This window comes from Ochotona princeps, chromosome 12 (genome assembly GCF_030435755.1).
Source record: "Ochotona princeps isolate mOchPri1 chromosome 12, mOchPri1.hap1, whole genome shotgun sequence".
Lineage (NCBI taxonomy): Eukaryota > Metazoa > Chordata > Mammalia > Lagomorpha > Ochotonidae > Ochotona > Ochotona princeps.
In genome coordinates, this window is record NC_080843.1 from 3,700,845 (window position 1) to 3,725,552 (window position 24,708).

A 24,708-nucleotide genomic window follows, 5' to 3' on the forward strand; every position below is an offset into this window, starting at 1 on the left:
AGAAAATGCTAGCAAAACCTGAATAAACAGATTGTATTATTTCCACTCTATTGCAGAAGCTCATGACACAGTTTGAAAGTTAAAGTAATGATATTTGGGAGGATGGTATAGAAATCATTGATGAGGAGAATTCTCTCCATCAACAAACCTTTTCTTGGTGCTTTTTCATGCCAGCCCTGTTATCTGACATCTGTTGTTGACCAAAGCTCGGTCTCCACTATCGCAGAAGTGACATTCATTGGACTCAAATAACGACAATAATCAAACAGAAGTTACAACCCTGACAAATCCTTGGAAGGAGAGATGCATGAGGGTAGATAACAATGGGATCTAAGCAGGGAATTATCACATAAAGCCGTGCTCACAATGGTACAGCACAGTGTGTTTTTGTCAGACTCATTGTACGAAGCAAGCTTCATGGGATTCAAAATCAGAGAAGTGTTCAGAAAGTTCACAGGAAGTGTAATTTAAAGATAGTATGTGCCTTCCATGGCCTTTTCAAGGTTCCCGTTTATGTTCATGACTTCGTCCAGTCCTGTTTCCTTTTATCTGATGTCAAGGACCGAACCTAAAATACTCTGAACCTTTATGAAATGTTGTTCGGAAGCTTAAAGCTGAACGTGCTGCTGGACCTTATTACGCTATGATTCACACCTTGTCCAATACTTTTTTAACCTAACTTTGATCTCCACATATCTCAACTGCTCCATTCAACTGCTTTAACATTTACAATGAATAAAATTTTTCTGACTAAATTGATGAGCAAAAATAATAAATAGCTTATTTTTTATTGTAACAGGATTTGTCACTAGATTTTTTTTCTTATAGTGTCACCTTAGTTGAACCTCAATTAACAGCTGCAAATTCCTTTCGTTTTTTAGATTTTGAAAGAGATGCTAATGGGAGAGTAAACATGTTGTAATTATGAAAGGCCAAAAGTCTTAAGTACACGTCAGAAGAAACAAGCAATACTTCCCATAAGCTGCTTTTCTTTTTTTTATTATATATGTCACTTTCAATTCTTGAAATTTATCATACAATTCTGTATAGTCTGGGATTCCCCTCCCCCACTCTACCCCCCGGATTGATTTTTCCCATGATGTCACACTCCTCATTAGGAGCTACAATTCCATCGGTCTGCTATTTAAGTGTGCCCCGACAATACCGGCACAGACAATGTCAGACAGTCCATCATCCCATTGTCTAGATATATCCAACACTATCGTTGGGAGTCCATCTTTTGTTTGGAAGCAGAGATGCATGTTGCATTGTGTCTTCGCTTCTGGATATTGTAGTCTTCATTACTTCATGACTATACATTCCGATTTGCATGATAGATTCCTTATTTTAGAGAAACATGGTATTTCTCTTTTGTGATTGACTTATTTCACTGAGCATGATGGTCTCTAGTTAGGACCATCTTGATACTGCAATGGATAGTGTTTGAATTGTAAAAGCCCATTTGGGGCAGGCATTTGATGCAGTGGTTCGAATGCCATTTGAGATATCCACAACTATGTTCAAATGTCTGGATTTGAATAATGTGTATCTGGGATATTCAGATGCTTGGGTCCCTGCCAAAGTTCCAGCGCTCTGCCTTCAACCTGATCCCTCCATCACTGTTGCAGGCATTTGGGAAATAAACTAGTATATTGATCTTTCACTCTGCATCCTCTGCTTTTCAAATTAAACAAAAATGAAGAGGCAGAAGAGGAAATGAATGAGATGAGAAGGATGAAAGAAACAGCAAGAGGGAAAGAAAAACAAGAAAAAGAAACTGGAAAAAAATGTTTAGAAGTTAGAACCCATTCATTTCTTCATATTTTGGTTTAGCCTCTACAAACTTTGGATTTTCTTAAATAATTATTTTTAACTTTTGCATGCAGATTATATGTATTTATACACAATGTAGGAATTGTGTAATGCTCAAATCAAGATATGTCTGTCTCTTCAATCATTTATTGCTTCTTTATGGAGAAAACATTTCCTTCTTGCTTATGTTTTAGAATAAGCATATGGTGTAGTTTCATTATCTACAGTCACTCTACTAAGTGATAAAGCACCTGTACTACTTATGTCCGTCTAACCCTAACTTAGCACCATGAATTATCTCTTGCCCATTACTCCCTTCCCGTCTCTGGTCAACAGTCACTAAGCTTCCAGTTTCCCCCACAAAATGCAATCTGACCAAAGCACATTGTGTAGAAACACATCGTCCACCTTGCTTCAGCAGTGAGCAAGGAGAGGAGTGAGGCCCAGCGGCCTCTGTGAAGGCCAAGGCAGGCCCACTGATGGATGAGGGATCCCCTGGGACCTGCAGCCACGCCAACACTGTCCACTGACACCTGAGGACATCCACACACCTGACACTGCCTATGCTTAGAAGAGTGTTCCTTTTCACTTTTCACACCTTGACCTTAAAAGATTTGCTGTCCACGTTAAGTGACCTTTTGCTGACTTTACGAAATATGCTGATTAAAGAAAACTCCTTTTTCTAAAGTGGCCAAGATACTTTAAAATATTTGCAGTGCTTGGGAGATATACTTCATTTTGAAACTCAATGTTCCAAGTCAGCAGAATTACAAGCGAATGTTTTCTTTAAATTAAAGGTGTGCCTGTAAAAGTTCAAGGTCCTTTGAAAAGCATCAGGAAGTTTTGGATAGTTGCCTGTGTCTGATTCCTCACTCCTTCTGCCTTGTTAAATCGTATTGTAGCCGGGGAGCTGCCAGATGCACCCACAGTAAGAAGAAGGCACAGCAAGGATGCTGCCTCGTGACAGATTCCAACACAGGTCACACTCAAGTTTTACTGCAAATTATAGCAGAAATATTTTATTTAGGCAAATTACTTCTATTTCAACCAGTTTGTGTTGTGTTACAAGATGGATGACTATTACTCTCATTCTTTCTGTATTGGAGACATGTGAAGGCTCTTTTGAACAATGGACAGATCTTAATAATATAGCTGGGCATGTTAATAACTTACTTATTATTTAGATTGCATGTGTCTTTCTTGATCATGAAAGCTTAAACTATCAAGTAAAATATTCAGTGTTTATTAAACACTAGAAACAAATAAAAAACTAAATTATCTTCAGATTGGAAGTAATTCTGAAGTAGCAATGCCTTTACTGGTATAACCTTCGTACAATTTTTTAAAGCAAAGTTAAGCAAGGAAGCCAAGTGATGCCAGCTGTAATATGGGAGTGGAGTTCTAGGAGTCCTATCCAGCTATCCTTCCTTCCAGTTCCAGTCTTGGTTACCAAAGCCATTTACAGATAGGTTACTGCACTGATGAGTTTTTAGACATGATGCCTCATACATTACCAAAACTGACTTTTTTTTTAACCAAGTGCCTTTTCTCTCCACAAGTTATTTTTGCTTCCAAATGTAGCTATGCTTTACAAGTGGTTACCTATTTTAACAGGGATAAAAGAAGGGCACTGTGATTTTCAGAGGTTGAAATTTCCCTTTCTTCCTCAAACACCACAGCATTTAAACAGATCATCTTTCCATGTCCAAGTCAATAGTGACTTGAAGTCAGGAGAGAGATTTTAAAGTCTGCTGCTGAACGCCCAGCTCTGGAGTGTGGCACAACTAATAAGACTGTTCCAAATGAGCATCTCTTCCATTTGTAAATTTTCTGTAATAACAGCAGGTGCAGCCTGAATTTTTTTCTACTCCTCTGAATTTCTCTCTGGAGCATTACAGTTGTTGGTTGTGTCTCAGGAAATTCAAACTAATTTGATGAGCTATTTTCTTTCTCTACTCTTCAATCTTCATTAATGTGTTTTTAGCATCATAAAAAAAACTGGTAGGTAACGTGAGAGGAAAGAAACAAGTGTTCATGGCAAAGCTTGTGCCAAAAGAATCATTAAGTTTCTCACCCACGGACTCCAGGGGCTATCAGCCAGAAACAGGAATGCCAGGTAAATTTAGCGCAAAAGTGTGTGTGATTGTAATGGAGCAAGAAACATACAATCATTCAAGGCTTCCTTGGGCTTACCGCCAATCAGATGCTTTACCCAGCTAATCTAAGTGAATGAACCTCATCCTAAATGAATGAGGACAGTTGGAAAGAAATCACTCCAACAACAGGAAAAAATAACCTCAGTGCTGGTGAAAGTGAAAAACAGAAACAAAACCAGCTGGGTTGGTGGTCGAGAACAGGCAGTGGAGAAAGCAGCCTGGTGATGTGTAATCACCGACTGGGGACTTGAGGTGAGAACACCTCCAGCGTCTACATGATCAGAGGGCCATTAGCAGCAGCCACTGGGGGTCTGCTAGCAAATAATCTTCCCAAGTGTTGCTTCCCATGTCTATTTGTCAGAATTTCTCACTTTAAACTTTCTAACGTCTTTTGTTTCACATGTTGACAATGCAAATGCATTTTAAACATCAAACTTTTTAAAATAGTAATGACTTTGAGATAATATTTTAAACTTACATTATAGTCAAACTATATATGTATATCCCATTAAATAAATTTGACAAATGAAAAGGAAAAAAAACTATGGTCCAGATGGGAAAATAGGCACGGGCTATATACAATAATCAAAGGAAAAGATGTTCAATATCACTCATATAACTTTTTAAAAAGGCAGACAGTCATTAAAACTATGGTGGTATATACTCCTTATCAATTCGTTTCATAAGTATTTTGAATAGTGCAACAAACACTGTGTGTGCAACAAAACTGATACACTCAGGCCTTTTTTCTTTAAATTTCAGGTCCAATGGGTAAGGGAGAACATACAGTGTTTGTCTTTCTGTGTCTGGCTTTTTTCCACTCAGCATCACGACCTTCGGGTAGAAGCATTTTGCTGCGTGTATGTGTGCGTGCATCACATTTGCTTTAGGCATTCATCCAAGATGGATACCATGGTTGATTCCACGTTCTGGCTATTGCCAACACTGGTGGTATGAACCTTGTGGTATAGTTATCTCTTTAATACAACGTAGGCATGTCTTTTGAGTATATACCTGCTAGTGGGTTTGGCTTTTTAAGAAATGCCCACACTGTTTTCCACAGTGACTGCATCAATTTATATTCGCACCCACAGTGTATAAAGAGTTCACCTCTTCTCACATACCCATCAACATCTGTTGCTCCCTGTCTTAGACAATGGCCGTTCTGGTAGTGGTGAGGTGAATTCTCATTGTGGCCTGATTGGCATTTCCCTGATGGCTACTGTTGTCGAATATTTCTTCACATGTTTCTTGGCCATTCATATTGAGAAATGTCTGTTCAGGTCCTTTGCCATTTTTAACAGCATGGATTCCAATTTTATTTATTGGTTTTCTAGTTTATTGTATGTGATTACAGATGCTTGTCTTAGCATCACTTACAGCAACCTAAGATAAATTTTAAGATTAAATTAAGCAAAGAATATTGTTCCCTAGTAATATTAAAAGTCCTGGCATTTTTCAGCATTTCTATTTTCACGTAAATATAAATGAAAAAGGGATCAACCTTTAGGAATCATACATTGTAAACTAGTAGACAGATAAAATTACTGCCCTTCCTTGAGAATGCCGTGCAGGCTGGAAATTGTTGCCACTGTTAGACTCCTTATCCGCTCACTAGTAAGTTGGCATGCTTTGTACTAAGCATGCGGCTGAGGCAAGCTTCATGTCCATTCCACCACATACTACAAAGTTAGCCATCAATGACTTGGGTGAGCAGTCAGTGACTGTGTCTGAGGGATGGATGTGAAAGGCACACACTTAAAAAGATGAGTAAAAGAATAAACAGCATGATGCATGCAGAGGAAACGACGACAAGACATTTTGTGACGTGAAGGCTCTGTTTGAAGAGAGGAACCCAGAGAGTTGTGCAGATATTCCATACTCCGCTTCTGCACGACCGAGCAGTTAGCCAGCAGCAGGGGCTGGGCCACAGTAGCAGGCACACCTGCCTCTGCCGTGTGCAGGCATCTCCACCAACTGTCCTAGTCCTCTCGCCATGTTTACAACGTTCCTTGAAATGCCATTTCAAGATACGTGGGACCATTTGGTATATGCAGTTTGGGGTGAGGACATATTATCATCTTGCAAATGAGAAATATTTATACTGGCTGGTCAGGGAAGGAGAAGATCTGCCACAAAAGAAGCTGCTAACACTGTAAGCATTTGAGAGTTGGGAGGAATGTATGGAAATAAGCTTGTGGCTTTAGCCAAATAGAAAGATCTGCTGTTCATGACCTTGATCCCCACCGAGATCCTACCGCCCAAGAAATGAGTCCAGTTGGCCTGGATAGCTCAGCTATTTTAAAGAAAAGCTGACAAAAAAAAGTTTTAATTCATCTTCCTAGTGTTCTGCAGGCATTTTGCCAGGCGTGCTTTCAAAGAGAAAATGCAAAAACAAAAATAAGGTGGAAACATCTCCTAAGTGTGACAGTGTGTCTTGAGGAACTGTTGGGAGGTTTTCTTCTGTTTTTTAACTTGCTACTTGCCCTTTGAAGCCATCACGTTTTTCACAACTCTTTCAAGCTGAGCCTATCAAACCTCTCCATCTTTATTCGAGGCTGTCTACATTTAGCTAAGTACATGTTTTTTTTCATCTTGTAACGTTACTATCAATTTAACTCTAAAGTTCAATATCAAATGGAACAGTGGGACGCTCTAAGTAGGATTTGTGAAAATCGAAGTGCAAACATAAACTAAAGATGTGCTTTCTAATGGATTACAAAGAAAAGCCAAGAAACATACTTCAGGGTCAATAGTATGTATTTAGGAAATGTGGCACTTTTATTCTTGAAAAAAAAAACTCAAAAAGACTGTGCATTGGCAAAGTGTGATTATTGTCAGCAATCTTTGTTTTTGATAGCATGTCAGAGGTTGGTTCCTGTTTACTTAACACAAGGAGCACGAGGCTATTGTGAAGGTGGCCATGCCTGTTTACATAACATGCCACAGGATTGTGGAAATGAATTCTGCTTCCTGCCCAAAGGCCGAAAAAGAGAAAGGGGATATGGAGTGTTTGTACACATTAAAATGCTCGCAATAGGTATAGTCAATAAAGCCTTAGGCTAACGATAAATGTCACTTCTGTCTTCCTACCTGCTTTGAGACAGAATCAAATGACTTTTTCTTTGGTCAGCTTACCCTGTGTGTGTATCCTTTCCTCTTCTCCAGATTATCGTTTTCTTTTGCTCTCCTTTTTCTCCAAATGGTTGACATCACTCAACCTTTCAGTCTTAACTGCAAGGCCACCTCTTCTACAAGCTTCTCCTCCGTTTCATGAAGCAGAAGAAAACACTACCTCCTGTGGATCTCCACAATATTTCATAAACACTCATCTGTCGGCAAGTATTATGGAGTGTCAGAAGTAGATGCTTCTTTGTCACATCCCCAAAGGTCTTGTCCTTGACTTGTTCGTCTGACATCACTGGAAATAGCAACTGGCACAAAGTGCTGTTCCACACTCAACTGTCCGGTATGATGGGTGAATGAACCAATGAGTAGGTGCATGAAGCCTTTCCTCTGAACCAGTGCTATTCACTTCACTTCATAACTGGATTATACTACAACCATAAGATTTCCTGGGATTGTTAGGCAGGAAATAGCAATAAACAATCCCAAGCAAAAATGAAGGCCCTTAAAAGATTTTAAAATCTTTTCTAACTTAGGAAGTCTAAGCTTTTATGGTTTGTGTGTATGTGTGTGTGCATACGTGGGGAAGCTTTCCCTTCATTATTTTCTCCAAATGATACATAAGATAGCTGAGTGATAACGGAATTGTGGCACTACTTAAGCATATTTCGTGCTTTCCTGTATGCTTTAACTGCATCTTAGATGCTAGTGAAGCAAATGAGCTCGCTCTGTGGCACAAATAGGCGGCATTGCCAGAGATTGAGTCTTTCCCTCTCTGCCTCTTGTAGCAAGCTTCAAATGCATCTATTCTCCGCTTCTCTGTCCACGCCACCCCACCCCAAGACACCGAATGCCCAGTGATTCATAACAGCTTTCACCTAAGTTCTGGGAGCATTGACTTTGTGTTTACTTTGGTCATATTATTAGCCACATTCTTCAAGACTGTCTACAACTTCGAAGATAAAGCACTTCACTGATGTTCCTTAGTAAGCAGTTTCGGACATTTGTACAGGAAAAGATGACATGACTGAAATAGCATCACTTTAGAGAAAGGAAATTCACTTGCTGGCTGTATTAGTCAGCTTTTCACAACTTCAATGAAAATGTCTGAGAGTAGCTTCTTAGGAAGGAAAAGGTTTATTTATGGCTTACAGTTTAGAAGTTCAGAGGTGGAGATGGAACACTCCCATTGGTTGCAAGTATCTCGGCAACTGGAAGTTGGGGAAGGGGCCGTCATATGCTGGCAGAAACACGGGAAGCAGCTTTGCTTCTTATGGCCAATGCTCTCTAGAGAAGGAACTTCTGAGGTCAAGTCCACATGTCCTAAAGACCTTCTGCCAGGCCCACCTCCCAGAGGTCACATACTACGAATTTGCACTTCAAACATCTGCATCAGGTTAGGGGGGAAATCATGCACCACACAGAACAGAGGTGAATGTTGCAGATTCTACTTGAAGACCAGGAAGATGACTGTCAACACGTTCATGAGCAAAATAGGAATCAGAGGATCACACTGCCTATCTTTTGTGTATCATGCCAGCCACTAGAAGATTTTCATTAGAAAAACAACTATAGTTTCAGCTTTCAAAGTGTTTGTAAACTGTATAAAATATTAGCTAGTGACCAAGACGAATCCAAAAGGAAGTCAATTATATAATACAGGGTTGTGGGACATCTAGTTTTCCAGGCTTAAATTCATTAGCTCAGAGCATTGATTTTTGGACTGATTTTCATCAGACATAAAATTGCTCTAAATCTCAGCTCCTTTTTAAAAAAAAATCTGTAAAATATTCAGGGTTGTTGTGAAGATGAGAAATAAAGTACTGAGCAACAAATCACAACTGCTTTTCCAAGCTGAATGAGATAACACTTGAGTTCATCCTTACAAGATGAGAGCTGGATAACTAAGAATTGGGTTAAGTTCTCATGTCAGCAGTATCCTGAAACAATGCCTGAAAGCCATTCTGCTTATCTCACCCAAAATGCAAATGCTCAAAGATTCACCTACACTGCGTCTCAACCACTTAAAATTCATTTTCCCCCAAAATGAAGCATCACTTGCAATCTATCAGCCAAGTACAGTATATGAAATTCCCTGACCGCTTTCCTGGCTTTAATGGACTAATTACTCTGGCTGAGTTCTAATCCTGGTTTAGTTGCAGTCTCTGTGGGGCTACTCTCTGTAGTTCCTCACTCCAGATGTTAGGAGGATTACCCAATCAATTTGAAACACCTTGTAAAAACATGCTAAGCTTACTGATTCCTTTCTGAATTAGTTCCTGTTCAATCCACATTTTTTCCTGTGATGAGTTTTAAGTGGCATGTATAACTGTGGTACACCAGTCCCCAAGACCCCAACCTTTGCCCAGTCTGTTTGTCTTGCATAAGACTGCAGAAACAGCAAAAACGCAGCCTCTCAATTCTGTTTAAACAAGAGACTCCCTGGGGTAGGATTGGTGAGATGTTCCATGTAGATCAGTTTATATTGTTTCCTTTCCAGTTAGCAATATTTATGGATATGCTGCCAAAATCTCAATATCACACAAGAAAACAATCAAAAATCACAGTGAGAATTAGACTTGCTGTTTTCTGCTGTATCAGTAATCTTGTGTCTAAAGGAGACAGGTTCTCCTACCTCCATCTCGAGGTTTCTCACGAGATGTCAACGTACATGACCGTATCTGTTGGTCCTAGCAGGAGTCCCAGTGAGGACATCAGATAAGCCGGAGCTAATGAGAGCAGTTCTGTTGTATGCAGCATCATCCTGGGACAGTTCCGACAGCCCCAACTAGCCACACTGCGAGCCAGTGTGAAAATGAATTGTGCTCTACCATAAATCAGCTGCACATACCTTAAAGCTAATGTTTCAACTCAAAACAAAGAGTGAGCCTAATACACAAACAAGGGAGGAAGTTTCCCAAACAGGTGCTGCTTGGTACAACTTTCCTGCGCAGATGGATCTGCTTTTAGCTGCCAACTGTCAATGCTCACTCACAGTTCCATTTCTTTTTTAGCTGTAGCTGCTAAGAAGAATGACACAAGTTGGCCACTTTCTAGAAACACTTTTCTTGCAATAAAACTTTGCCAGTATGAGTTGACAAGAATTGCACTAGTTATTGTTCTTGTGAAAGCAAAGACTTAGGAGCAGATGTGGTGATGCTGCAGCTTAAGCTACCACCTGAAATGTTTGCACCCTGTTTGGACACTCGTTGGAGTCCTAGCTGCTCTACTTTGGATCTAGTTCCCTTTTAATGCCTCTGGAGAAGCAGTAGAAAATGACCCAAATTCTTGGGCTCCTGCCACCCATGACAGATGTCCGGATGAAGCTCCCAGCTTCAGGCTGGACCAGCCCTGGCCGGTGTGGCTATGGGAGCTGAGCAGGAGTGACCCCAGTGCCATCCCATAGCCAAGCAGACACTCACCCAAGAATAGCTGGAATGTGGAGTCTGCACAGAAGGTCAATGCCCGCCATGATGATCTATCCACCACCACAGAGGCACCCTGAGAAGCTCCTCATCAAAACAAACCCACGGAGGATACATATTCCTGTGAGCCTCAGGAAGAATTCAAGCCACCTTTTCAAAAGGACTTTTGATAAGTAACCTCTCCCTCCATTCCTTTGTCAGCTACACTCAAATGCCAAAAAAAAAAAAAAAAAAAAAAAAAAAAAAGAAAGAAAGAAAGAAAGAAATTCTAACCAAACCATTAACCAGCTGCTTCTTTTTCAGGGTTAGGGGCCTCTCCCGATCTTCCATTCTTCCCCGACTCACATGAGACTCCCGCCTAGTACACTGCACCCAAACTTAGCTGGGAAAAGCCAATAAGAGAACCACACCCCTTTTCTCTTATAGGTAACGAGAGAGAGATGTGAGGAGTGACTGGAACATTGGCTCTGAAGGTCCCCGCCATTCTGTACTGTTTTAAATATCTGTTTCTGCTAGGTTGGCTTGCTTAAGATTGGCACGTCTTCAGGTTCGAATTTTGTTGTCTACCAATCCACTCTAGCCTTGTATGCCTGCCCTCCAACCAATCCGCTGTAAACTCATGACACCATGACAGCCCTCTCCCCAATCCCTTGCGTCCACTACGCACCTACCAATCCCCTGTAGCTCCAACAATCCTATCCACCAATGACTCATGGCCGTCCTCCCATCCACTTCCTCTTCCTCCTCTCTCCGCCTGCAAGTGCTGGGGCTCTCATGCCTGGCTTTCCCTTGTTCTCCTTCGTCTTGCTGCCTAACCCTTCCTTGCAGCCTCCTCCTGCCACCCTCTTGGCTCCCTTCCCCTCCACTTCCGCTCCCATCCCTTACCCTGCTGGAATGAAGAACCTCCTAGGTACCTCGCTGCCTCTGGTATTTTGGCTTCAATGGTGGCAAATTTATGCTGAAAAGAGGACTTAACTGCGCATAGAGCTAACAGTGGCCATTTGGGGAGTGAGTCAGCAGATGGAAGACTGATATCTCTCTTGCTCTGTCTTCCTGCTAATTCTCTGTTATTTTCCCTTTCAAACAAAATAAAATAATCTATTTGATCTTAAAGTAGCAGTCTATAATCATTTCGTAGGCAGTCTGTACTCTCAAGATGTGGCAGAGCCGTGGTGCCTCACAACATGAAAACACTGCACATCGTCAACAGCCAATACGCAGACTGTTCCTCATTGTTTCTTGGCTATTCTATCCCATAGGTGAGTAAGTCAGTGCTGATGGTGTTATGACTTTATCATTTAGGTTGATTTCCCATAGGCATACAAGATTACTTCAAATGTTCTTGGAAAAAAAGAATTTAAAGATGTTTTATACAAAAAAATTTTTTTGAAATTCATGATTTGTTTTAATAATATACACTTTCCATGACCTTTTGAGACCCTACGTATACATGGATTTCAATTTTATTTGCACCAACACAAATTTATTTTTTAATCCCTTTTCTGACAGCTTTTTGTCATGCAATTAACTTTCAGCAACACACACAAAATGTATCATTCCCCTGATAGTGCTTCATGTCCTAACAGTGGCACACGGTTATAAAATTAGTTGATTTACTAAACTGCTCATGGATACTACAGATGCAGAATTTCAGAAAAACCAAAAGCTTAAAATACTGTTAAGAAAAAATAGATACACTTTTCAGTAAAAGAAACAGTCCTACTCACTGAAGAAAAGAAAAGTTAGGATTGCTGAGGCATTCTACCTCAAACACTGAGCCATGACTCAGTGGTGACATGGATCCCATTGTGTTTTTCACACAGTGGGTGATGGCGTCCTGAGCATGGGAGTCAGTTCCCCAGCACACAGCATCCATGCTCATTGCACTGACCTTGGAACTCCAGAGCTCACACTATACCCACACTGTACAATCTGGATCAAGACTCCTCTTTGAAGTGGATTCAAAGTCAAGTACCTTTTCAGTATTCCTTCCAGCAGAGATGGTGAAGTGAGAGAGTGAGGGGCAAGTGTATAGACCTGTCAGCCACAAAGTACACTTGCCGGGCTGGAGATGGCTGGGGGAAGAAGCACCTGATCAGAAACAGAAGACAACTGTTCTCCCTGGAGGATGATCCTAGATGGGGTAGGCAGGTGGGTCCCCTTGAAACTCTAGGCTGACAGATGCATATCAAAGACACTGAACAAAGGAGGAGAGGGCATTATAACATCTTGTAGCTTATGCACCAGGGAGAATTTGCCCAAAGAGTGAAAGCCAAGTGATTCTGTTGGCTGCTTAATTCTTGTCAGATTTAGTCTATGTTGACTGGTATGGAAAACATACCTTTTACCCATTTTCAACATGTAAAACTTTGTAGCTGTGTTCCTTGTGTCCCAGCGTAGGCACTGGCCATTAATCACTGCTATTTGAAGTTCATCTTTTCTTGACCAGGGAAATGTTTAAAGCAATAAGCAAAGAAGAATGGAAAAAGCCCTGGAGAGAGGGCCGGGGACAGTGAACCCCGTTTTCATTTGCTCAGTAGTTGTTCTTCTAGGCCAGTCCTTTTTTCCTGGGGCTTGGATTGTTCCAGACTCTTTATCTGTTTCACTTATCAAGGAGCAGGAAAAGCTAGTACCTACATCCCCAAGTCAGCTTGCTTCTTTCTGGATACCCCTGGCCTACATGAGATATTTTGGGAAATACAATCAATTTGGAAATTTTTTGAGGACTGTTTGTGAAATTCCACTCATGTAAGTCTTAACTGACACATTGACCAATTTCTGAAAAGCCCTATTTGTATGGACATGACATTTGGAATATATATTGTCCAATCTTTTCTTTGCAAATGACCTGGCCTGGGAAAAATGGACAAATGCCATCTCCCAAACAGTTGCTTTGCACTACCATAGGACACTGAGCCAGCGTCATGGTGTTCTGCCCATCATTTTCACATTGTTTCTAGGTAAATCTGTTCCTTGGGTTTCAGAAACACATGGTCCCCAAGGGAAGACAGAATCAGCTTCCATAAGTGACTTTAGCCATGTCTTTTAAGATCCCTGCATTTCATTAAGGGTGTCCTGGGGAGGCTTGGTGGAGGGTGTATTGAGCTCTCCACCACGTGTTTGCGGAGGGGACAGTGTCTCCGCAGTCAGATGAGGGTTACACAGGCAGAGTTTGTTGGATGTTCCTAAATCAGGACCTATCTGGATTATACTCTGAAAATACCACTTTAGGGAGAGGTGTTGTAATGCATCAGGGTAAGACAGTGCCCACATTGCCAGTATACCAGCTGCTCCAGTTCCAGCCCAGCTCACTGCTCTTATGTCTGGGAAAGCTATGGAACATGGCCCAAATGTTTAGGTCCCTGCCTTTCACCTGGGAGAACAAAATGGAGTTCCTAGGTCATAGTTTTGAGCTAGTGAAGCCCTGGCCAATGCAGTCCTTTGGAGAACGAGCCATAGTATGGAAGATTGATCTCTCTGCCTCTCTCTCTCTCTGCTTTCTTTCTTTCTACCACTCTACCTTTCAAATAAACTCTTTTTAAGACATCATTTAAGCTCTTTGTTGATATATTATCATGGTTGTTCAGGTATTATGTCTTACCTCTGCCACTAAACTATAAGCTTTTTGCATGCAGATGGTTATCTTCAATACACAGTTAGTGGATAACTGGCCTGAGCAGATCTGGATTGTTACTGCTTTTCATCTGAATTTTATTGTTTTGGAGAATGTCATTTGACCTATGCCATTTTAATAAACAAGTAAACATCAGAAGCTTGAACAGTTAGTCTCTTGTCCTTCGCACATGCAAACAAACCAAGCTGTCATCCTGCTGCAAAGCCAACCACAGGATCAGCACACTGGTAGGGCAGCCTCTGGGAGCCTACGGGTCCCCACAGGGAAGTCCTGTCCGCAGGCTGAGGGTGCAGGACGGCTGTGCCTGGGCTGCAGCTGGGCTCCAGATGGCTCCTCTAATCACAGCTATAAGACTTACTGCTGGTGCCCCTCAGCTGGCCTCTGTCACCCTGGCCTGCCATGCTTCCCTTTCTGGCTCTCCAGCTGGCTGTCACAGTCTTCCCTCCAGTCAAGCATGCACTTCTCGTTCCTAAATCGCATTTATCAAAGTCCCGGTGTGTGATGGGCATGCTGGAGAGCCAGGAGGAGCATCCTGGCAGGGTCTCCTTCCAGTAGGGCTGCACCATTGTCATGCAAAATTAAGTTTCAGGCTCACCTTGTAAAATAAAAAACTCCAAAAGCAACTCTGCCTCCTGAATTTCATTGTATTACTGAGGAGAGTTAAAAAGATGTCCAAAAATTTGGGACCTTACGCACAATTTTCAATGATTATTGTTCCTCACTACTAAGCATTTTTAATGTCAATGGAAAAAGATAATCTGACATACCTAAAAATTCTCTAAGCATCACCATAACAGTCTGCAGAACAATTGAACGGAAAACCCTTGGATGGAATAATGCAATCATATCACAAAACTTCCTTCTTGAGTGTTGCTCAGCACATTATAAACTCTAGCTTCTGAAATGTTGTCTTCCTGAAGTTGAAAAATCCACCTTGATTTTGGCACAACCTTGCCCACAAGACAATGAGGATGATACAATTGGAACAGTTAAAGTTTCTACTTCATTGGTGCCCTCCACTGTCCCAGTTGGCTGGTTCCAATTCTTTTCTTTAAGCATCATCCATTTATTTAAAACACCTGTCTCTTTTTGATGACTGACTGTTGAGACTCTCATGGGATTCTTTAATGGTGTTTAAAACACATCAAAAGAAATTTGACATCATGGCTGAAATCCAATCAAAGTAATGGGTATAAGCATGTCTTAATATCAGTCTACACCCCAATCCTAGACACCACATCTCTTGACAGATCCCTTCCCATGAGGTGCAGAGGAGATGGCCAGCTTCTGCAACTGGGAGCTATGGTCATGCAGATTCCGGATTGGCGCCACCAAGGAAAGACAGAATGCACAGTGTAACTAATCACTGATTGGTTGTTGAGTTAGTAGAGACAGATGAAAGACAGAAGATAGGGTCTGGCACAAAGGCTGTGTGGTAAATCCTCTCCTTGCACATGCCAGGATCTCAGATGGGATCCCACATGGGTGCCAGTTGTGTCCTGGCTGTTGCACTTCCATGTTTGTAGCCTGGGAAAACAGTGGATGGTAACCCAAAGCCTTGGAATGCTGCACCCATGTAGGAAACCCGTAAAAAGCTCCTGGCTCCTGGATTTGGATTGGCTCAGCTCCAGCCATTGCGGCCATGTAGGGAATGAGCCAGCAGATGGAAGATCCTTGTCTCTCCTCTCTGTAAATCTGACTTTCCAATAAAAATAAATAAATCAAAAAAAGTAAACAATATAGATGGGTGATGGAGCTAGAAATGAAAAGGAGAGTGAGAGAAAGAGAGAAATGGCAATCAATACAAAGAGAAGTTCCCAGAAATGAGGCCACCAGGACATAGCCAGCAAGAAGACAAGCAACCAGTTGTCTGTGCATCTGGTCAAGAACATTGATGAGGATAAGCGTCAAGCCAGGAAGCACAGGAGAAACAAAGAGCAGGTGGAGATGTCCATTTCCTTCTCGATTTTCAAGTGAGATGCCCTACTGGATATGCGTGGATTCATTCCTACCTCATGGCTAACCCAGAAGGTGTCTTTTTCTGCTCCATTCCTCCTTTTCCTGTTTTGCTTGGGTTTTTTTGTTTGTTTGTTTGTTTGTTTGTTTGTTTTTGCCTGCTACGATATCGCTCCTTTCAAAGGCCCTTCCCCGGGCCTCCATTCTCTGCATCCTTCGTGTTGTGTCTGTTGTACATCATGAAGGGGTTTGTGGGCATTCCCTCACCAGCTGCTTCCCCATCCATTTGGGGTAGCTGACACAACCAGAAGAGCCAACATTGCCCAGAGAGAGGGACCTCATACAGCCACACAAGCACTTCTGCACCAGCTCGTGCCACTCCATCATCTGGCATAGCAGTACCTACCTCTGTTTTAATAGGGGGACGTGGAGAGAGGTGCTGCATGTTTGACCACAAACTGCCCAGATGAAGAGTGCAACGCTGCCTTCCAACAGATAGCAAGCAGGTGCCTTGTTATACCAGAACCAACAAGGGGCCCGTGCTGCCTCAGAAGATTACCAGTCATCCACTCAATACACCTTGTTGGGGGTTGTGCACAGCCCAGGCAAGGGGGAAGCAAATCTGCACACGAGCAAGTGAACGCTAACTGTAGACTTGAATCTTCCCATGTTGTGTTCCAGCCCCAGGGACATCCTTCTTGGGCTGCTGGTGTGAGTGGCCTGGCGCCTAGGGAGAGGGTCAGTGTGGGAGGCAGGAAAAGGGGCCACTTCGGCTGAATCATCCTAATGGGAGGCGACCGAGCTTTCACCAGATGTATGCCTGTGAGACTGACAAGGGAAAGCCTGAGTTTTCGGCCCACTGCCCTGGGTCCCTGACTGAGTGCTGGTAAAAGATGAAGCCTCGTAGTAGCTCCACACTCCCCTTCTTTCCTTCTTTTCTTTTGAAGCACAATGATCATTTCATGAATAAAGACATGCCCTTGAATGACAAAATGAAGTGCACGGTGTCCTGGGGTGGGACCTTCATTATTTGAAGGTCAGTCTGAACCCACCACCATCTCAACTGGCTCCATGGCAGCCTGAAACCAGGGAATCTTTCTTTTTCCTTTCGCATCACTGTTTAAAAGTCATTCTGTAGGATGTGTTTATAAAAGGATGAGACATACTATTAAAACATATTTAAATTGTCAGGAAACGCTGAAACATGTAATATGCTTTATTATGTGTAAGGACGAGTAAGTGGCAGCACTAGAAAATGGAAACATTGAGGATGAACACCTGATGGTGGGCCAGACCTCTGGGCCTGATTTTTCCACTTCAGAGAATGGGCTCCTGCTTTGGCACATCGAAGATAGAAACTGAAAATCAGCAGAAGAAATTTTTAAAAAGGGCAAAAACCCATTTATCTTATAGCCTTGAAAAAGCTTTTGAAAACAACATTCAGTCATTTTAGTAAACCATGATTCCAACCTGCAATTATCATTCAGAACAAAATATGGCAAACATTTATGGGAGTGATTTTTTTCATTAACATCGACTGTTTCCAAGAGAACCAAGAATCCACGATTAAGTCTGGATACTTCCACACACACAGAAGCACTATGATGAAGCCAGGGACTAAACAGCCATCTCTCAACCTGCAAAGAATCCCTTGCAAAATTCATAGAAAACATGGCCAAAGCCAACATGTAAACACTTGAATTAAAGAGATAAGAAGGAATGAATACAGGCAGATCATACAGGCAGAAAAGCGAGATGCGGGGCCATACACGGAAAACCACTTCAGCTACCATAAAACCGATGTAAAAGACACACTATCCAAAGTGCTGAAGCTGAAGAAGCTTTTTCCCAGTAGTATTGCGTGTGATGAGCTAGGGGGAAGCCATAAAAACGCAGTGACCCCCATAAAGCTGTGCATTCACGAAGCGCCTTAGGGAAAGTCACTTCTTGAACAAGGCCCTTTTCTGAATGTTGGTTTCATGGTTGTTTATTTTTGGTGACTCTTCTTTTTTCTTTGTTTTTAAAATTTTATCTTTTAAAATCTCTTGTTAATGTAAACAGAGATTTCATGTATTTCAGTGAATTCTAAGACAATGAAGAGACCTCCCTCCTTCGCCTCATTCCCCCTCCTTCCTTTTTTTTTTTTCTGTTTCACAATAACATAGTTTCTTTTTACTTTATAATCACAGGCTTAATGTGCCACTGACCATAATGTTCAGCAAGTAAAACGTATAAACCTCACTGCTTCAGAATAGTACAGACAACAACCAAACCACAAGATGTCATTTTCACTCATATATGCTGTTTTTAACTATTATTATTATCTATTAGCTACCATGTGTCAGAATGAAAACGTATGACATTTTTCTTTTGGGGATTGGCTCATATTACTAGGCATTATGGTTCCTAGTGTGCAAGTCCATTTTTAAAAAGTAATTCAAATGTGGATAAAATGTGCACACAAAGCTCTTTCAGCATTATATTTATCAGACACAAAAGGAAGCAAAATTAATTCTAAATCAGGTTCAGAATGACAGGCAAAGCGCCACGTCCCATACCCCAGTGCCTGGATCTGACACCTGACTGACTCGCGTCCCCAGCGTCTGGCCAAGGTAGATCGGTGGGAGGCAGCAGATTACAGCTGAAGGAACCATCCTTCGCATCCATGCCAAGACCTGGGAAGAGTTCCCAGCAACTGGCCTCGCCTGATCCAGCCCAGCTGTTGTGACCACTTGTGGAGTGGACCAATGGCTGAAAGCTCTGTTTTTATGCTTCTTCAATAAGCACAAATTTAAAATAAAATGGAGCTGTGATAAAAAATTATGCCTGTGGTTTTAAGGAAAAATTATTTTCAAAATTAATGCTATCATTGGAAAATGTTCATGCAAGAATGTTCTAAGAAAGTAAAATGTAATGTATCATATATAGTATAGCACTAATTGCATAAAACAATCTCCCACAGATTTTTAGGCACCAAATGTATAAATAATGCCTACATATTTAAATAGAAATGCATGAATCTGTATTTTCATGATTATTTTTAAATACATAGAAACTATTTCAAAGCGCTTCCAACATTAGCACTATTCTCTCCATCCAGCCTGCCTCTTAGATTTTCCAGAATATTTTCCTCTTTCTCCAAATCTTCCACAATAAGCCCTTATTGCTATTATATAATCAGCATGATGCATTATGCTCAGACAAGCGACTCGTTTACAGAATGATTTCGCGGTGCTGCTTGGAGACTGCTGCTGGTATTACAGATCCACTTCTTTCACAGATGGTGACCTGGCCTCCTGCTGCTGAGCTGATTAGCATCAGTGGATGGGGCTGGAGCACAGGGTTTGCTGGAGGTAAAGCTCTCATCAACTCCCAGCCCCAAGCACCACCACACCTGACTGCTACCCCACACTGAGACTGCTGCGACCAGGAAGATGGCTCCCAGGGTAGAGACTGATAAAGAGCAGGGAGGCCACAAGTCTATGAAAGCTTTAGAAATGGTTATCTCTGCAGACTTGACTCTGAAGTCAGAGGGGCTGGTTTTGAACCACCACTTACTGGTCGGAGACCCTGGCTAGACATTTAAATCATTCTGGCTCTTGGTTCGAAATCAGAAATGTGTGTGTGTGTGTGTGTGTGTGTGTGTGTGTGTGTGTGTGTGTGTGTGTGTTGGGGTGGAGGGGAGGAGAGGCAAGGCACAAAAGTGTTGAATCGAGTAATTGATGGATGGATGGAGAAGATTGCCTGACAGTAGGAGCTCAATGATACCTTTCTAAGTCATGCTCACCACACAGGATCTCTCAAGTGGGATTTCGCTGATTGTGTACACAAGTCAGGTATAAGACTTGCTAGAGAAATAGATGTTTGGCCCTACCAGCTGCACTGAGAACATGTGTCAACGACAAGCTCCAGGTGGTTATGTGTGTCAAACTTGCTTTAAAAAAAGATTTATTTATTTTTAATGGAAAGTCAGAATCAAAGAAAGAAGGAGAGACAGAAAGATCTTCTGTTCACTGGTTCACTCGCCAAGTGGCCGCAGTGGCTGGAGCTAGCTTATCAGGAGCGAGGAGGCAGGAACTTCTTCCGGGTCTCCCAAGTGGATGCAGGGTCCTAAGGCTTTGGGCCATCTTCTACTGCTTTCCCAGGCTACAAGCAGGGAGCTGGATGGGAAGCAGGGCTGCCAGGACACAAACTGGCACCCATGTGGGATCCCAGAGTGTGCAAGGCAAGGACTTAGCTACCAGGCTGGGCCCTGTGCTAAATTTTAAGACACACCATTCTAAGAGTACTTTGAATAATTTTTGCTTGAGTGTCCTTGAAATAAACAAGTATAAGGGGTGATACTGTTTTATCACAATAACAGACAGTTATTTAAGTACATGTAATTCAGTGATTTTTAGAGAGTCCTGGATGCTGCTGTAATTCAGGTCTGCACTAGCTGAATGCCGCTGGAGTATCTGGTCACCACAGCACCGCACCATTGAGTCTGCTGCTTTCCCGTGTCTGTCAGTCTTCAGGTACCCCTCTGCTGACATTCTGTCCTCTTCTATTTCCTGGAACGTGCCTTCTGTGCTTCACACTGGCTAATGTTTCTCCATCTATTTAAACATGTCCTTGCCCTATTCTGCCATCTTGATTCTTGTACCCTTTCTCTCTTATATAGAGTTTCCTTAAAAACTCACTAACATTTCCCCTATCAAAATTGCATATTAGGAGGCCAAATTTATGTAAGACATTTCCCATAGTGGGTACATCTTCGGAAGAATGTGATTACGTAGTGGATGGGTCCTTGTCCGTGGCTCTACAGGGACAAGCACTGGAGGTTCCTGTTGGTGCCCACTCTGAAAGAGACAGGATGATCACATCTACTTTGGCAGTGATCAGCTTTTTTTTGGCTTGTTTGTAAATGTGTTGATCTATGGCATGGCAACACTTCTCCCAAATTGTAAAATTGCAAGAATTGACTTACTAAATAAATATGGATGAGGAAACTTTTCACTCCTTTTTCGAATTTTGATGAGATTTACACTAGTCAGCTCTTTCCAAACGATGTGGTTTTCTTTCAAGTTCAGTGGTTGGGACTGGCATTGTGGTGTAGTGGGTAAAGCTGCCACCTGTAATGCTGGCATCCCATCTCAGCATCCGTTCACGTCCCAACTGCTCCATTTCTGAATCAACTTCCTGCTAACATGCAGGAAGCAGAATATAAGTCAAGTTTTTGGGCCCCTGCCACACATGATGGAGAATGGAAGAAGTTCCTGGATCCTGGCTTAATCTGACCCTCCCTGGCCATTGCAGCCACCTGGGAAGAAAACCAGCAGATTCTGCGATTCTGTGTATGTGTGTCTGTCTGTCTGTCTGTCTCTCTCTGCCTCTTTTCTTCCCTCCTTCCTCCTCCCTCTTCTTTCTCTGTTTGTAACTCTGTCTTTCCAAATAAATAAATTTTAAATGTATATATAAATTATATATAATAAATATATATTATATATAAATTTTAAATATATGTACATAGAGACATTAAATAAAATGGAGCAACTTGTTGCAATACCAGCATCTCATATGAACATTGGTTTCACTCCTGGCTGTTCTGCTTCCAGTCCAGCTTCCTGCTTATGTGCCTGACAAAGCAGTGGAAGATGGCATAAAAGTGCTGGAGCCCTACCACCCACCCACACTGAGATATGGATGGTATTCCTAGTTTCTGGCTTCAGCCTGGCCTAGCCCTGGCTCCGGCAGTGTTTACGGGAGTGATTCAGATGAAATCTGCACCCTCACCCCTGTGTGTGTGTGTATGTGTGTGTGTGTCCTACTCTCTCTGTAACTCTGCCTTCCAAATAAATAATATTTTAAAACAATACAATATAGTGTCTTACCACTGTTAGCATTCAAATTGTGGTGAACATTAATACTCTAATCAAACTGAGAAAAAATAGTTTTCTTTCTAGCCAACAATATTGCATTCCTCAATTGTTTATCCCTCCTCACCTCAAAAAAATTTAAAGAGAGGAGCTCTCGATAAGGTGAATTGAATCAACGTTTTCAATAAAGGAAGGATAAAGTAAACCTCCTGATTCAACTAATTCTTTTGTCTAATAATAATCTTCCCCAGGAAGGATTCTCAGTTCACTAGTGGCCTTGCCCAGCTCTCTCAGCTGGGAATAGGAAAAGATACACTCCTTCTTGTTCCCAAGGAAGCTAACACACTTTAAGGGGGCAACACAAGCCAATATGCTGCCTCTTCTGATGTCACTTGCTTGCACTCCAACCCTGACGCTGCACTTAGTTGCAAACTTTTGCACACCGCCAACAGACTTTTCATTTTGGAAAAAGAGGCCACAGTCCAGACCTTTGAATTAGATTCTCCCTATGGGTAAAAGGCTAGTGAAGTGTGCTATTGCTCCTTTGCTTTCCTGATGCTGTTGCCTTCATAGCTTTGAATTGTACGAATGCAGGTACCCTTTGCTATGTCAACTCTTCCTACTGCTGCTTCCCTCTTTCCATCTCAAGTACCAAATGGACCTAGACATGTATTCAGAACATCCTTTGCTATCCAAATTCTTGAAATTTGTTTGCTGGAAGTCAACACTGGACCTTTTTGCATCACGTTACTGGATGTCAAGAAGCCTGGGTTGAATTTATGCTCACCATCTTTGATTAGCTAAGAGCTGTTGCGCATGTCAGTGAACCAAGCTGGGCTTCTCATTTAATCCATTTCAACCAAATCTTACCAAATACCTGTGGTTGATCAAACACCTTTCTGGTTCAAGCCAGGGACTTACGCAAGTTTCCATTTGTGTCCAGTGCCACTTGCAATGTGGCCAGTTTGAATGAGCAGTAAATTTTAAGTGTTGTTTTATTTCCCTTAACTCATTTTTGGATTACAAAGAGGATCATTCAGTTATTGGAAAACTTTAAATACATTGTGAATGTGATATAAACAGTTGTCACGTTGAATTTTAGGGGCTATTGACAAGAAAAGTTTGTGCATGTTTAGTACAGGTGCAACTTTATTTTAAATTGTTAAAAATCTGCATGAGATCTTAGGGATCCAGAAGGTCAACTGTACTTGGCTCAATAAAGCATGTTTTCACAATTATTTCGCCATTTTCTTGTTTTGTATTTTTAATGTGACTACTATGGCTTATATATTTCTATTAAAAAGTTCATTTGAGCTGGTTAGATGGAACTAAGCTTTAATACCCATTGACAAGTATGAGAGCCAAATGGGATGTGGGACAGATTGGACTAGTCTGCTATACATACTGGCAACAGGGTAGGGGGCGGGCCTGGTGGGGGTTATTGTGGGTCGCTCCGACTAGGCTGTAGCTCCCACTGGTTTATGTGAGGGCCGAGTATGTGCTGGGCAGAACCAGGCTGGACTGCAACACCCATTGGTTCCAGTGGAAGTCGGGAATGAACACAGAACCAACCCAGCAATTGCAACCACCAGCTGATTGTGGAGATGGACTGTGCCGGGCCCTGTACTTGCTAGAACATACAAGAATCTGGTCTGGTAATAACTCAAAGTTTCTTTGGGGATCTCCCCAATCGAAATGCTGGACTCAGAACCCTAGCCAAGAAAAGACAGAAGAAAGAACAACTCAATCAACCACTTCAGCTATATGTTGGCAGCGAAATACTGGGCAAATGAAGACTCTATAATGCACTGTCAATCAGTAGATTCTTCAACAACCTCACCGAGCTGGGAGTGGTGAAAATGGCAGTGATTCATAACAGGTGAACTATTAAAACCACTTGAGCAAGGATCTCAGAGCATGCCCCACATCCAGGACTTGGAGGGGGGTGGGAAACTGGGTGGGGCTTCTCCCTCAATATCCCCCTTTACCTCAGATACAAGAAGGAAACAATATGGACATAATAGTCTTACCCACCTCCCTATAGCCCTTGAACCTTTTTACCGTAATTAACTATGTAAAGACTGTCAACAATATCATTTTAAAAAAAAAATAAATAAATAAATGAATAAATCCTTGGGAAAAACATAAAGTTCATTTTTGGAACTCCAAACTGAATTCTAAGTAGCACATCTACACTTATCTCTAACTTCTTATGTTCCACTTTTCCTGTCTGGGTTTTTTTTTTTCCCCTACAGAAATCTCTACTGTATTTTCTTTTCAACCCTTCATATCTTGATAATTTTTGGTTTGCCTCCCCCAAAGAAGGCATCAGGTAGTGTAATGCTCTGGTTTCCTCCGCTGCTTTTTCCAAAATATCAAACTTTGATACAGATGGAACGGCACGGTTAGCAATGACACTCTCTGTGCCTGGAACCCACAGAGCAGGTGCTCACAGAGGGTCTCACAGAAAACAGTGAAGATACAAATTCCTGAAGCGCATCCTATTTAGAACTTGAAGGTACTGCTAAGCATTTATTTTTAATATGGCAATCTACCTGAAATTAAAAAGGCATCTAATGACTTTGGAAAAATGTTTTCTAGTTTTTAAGAAATCACAAAGCAAGGATTATTTCATCACTGTGTTAATTACAAAAATATGACATACTATTTTTACTATTAACATACTATTAATTAAATTAACATACTACTAATTACAGTAAACCTAATATTTTACCAAAATA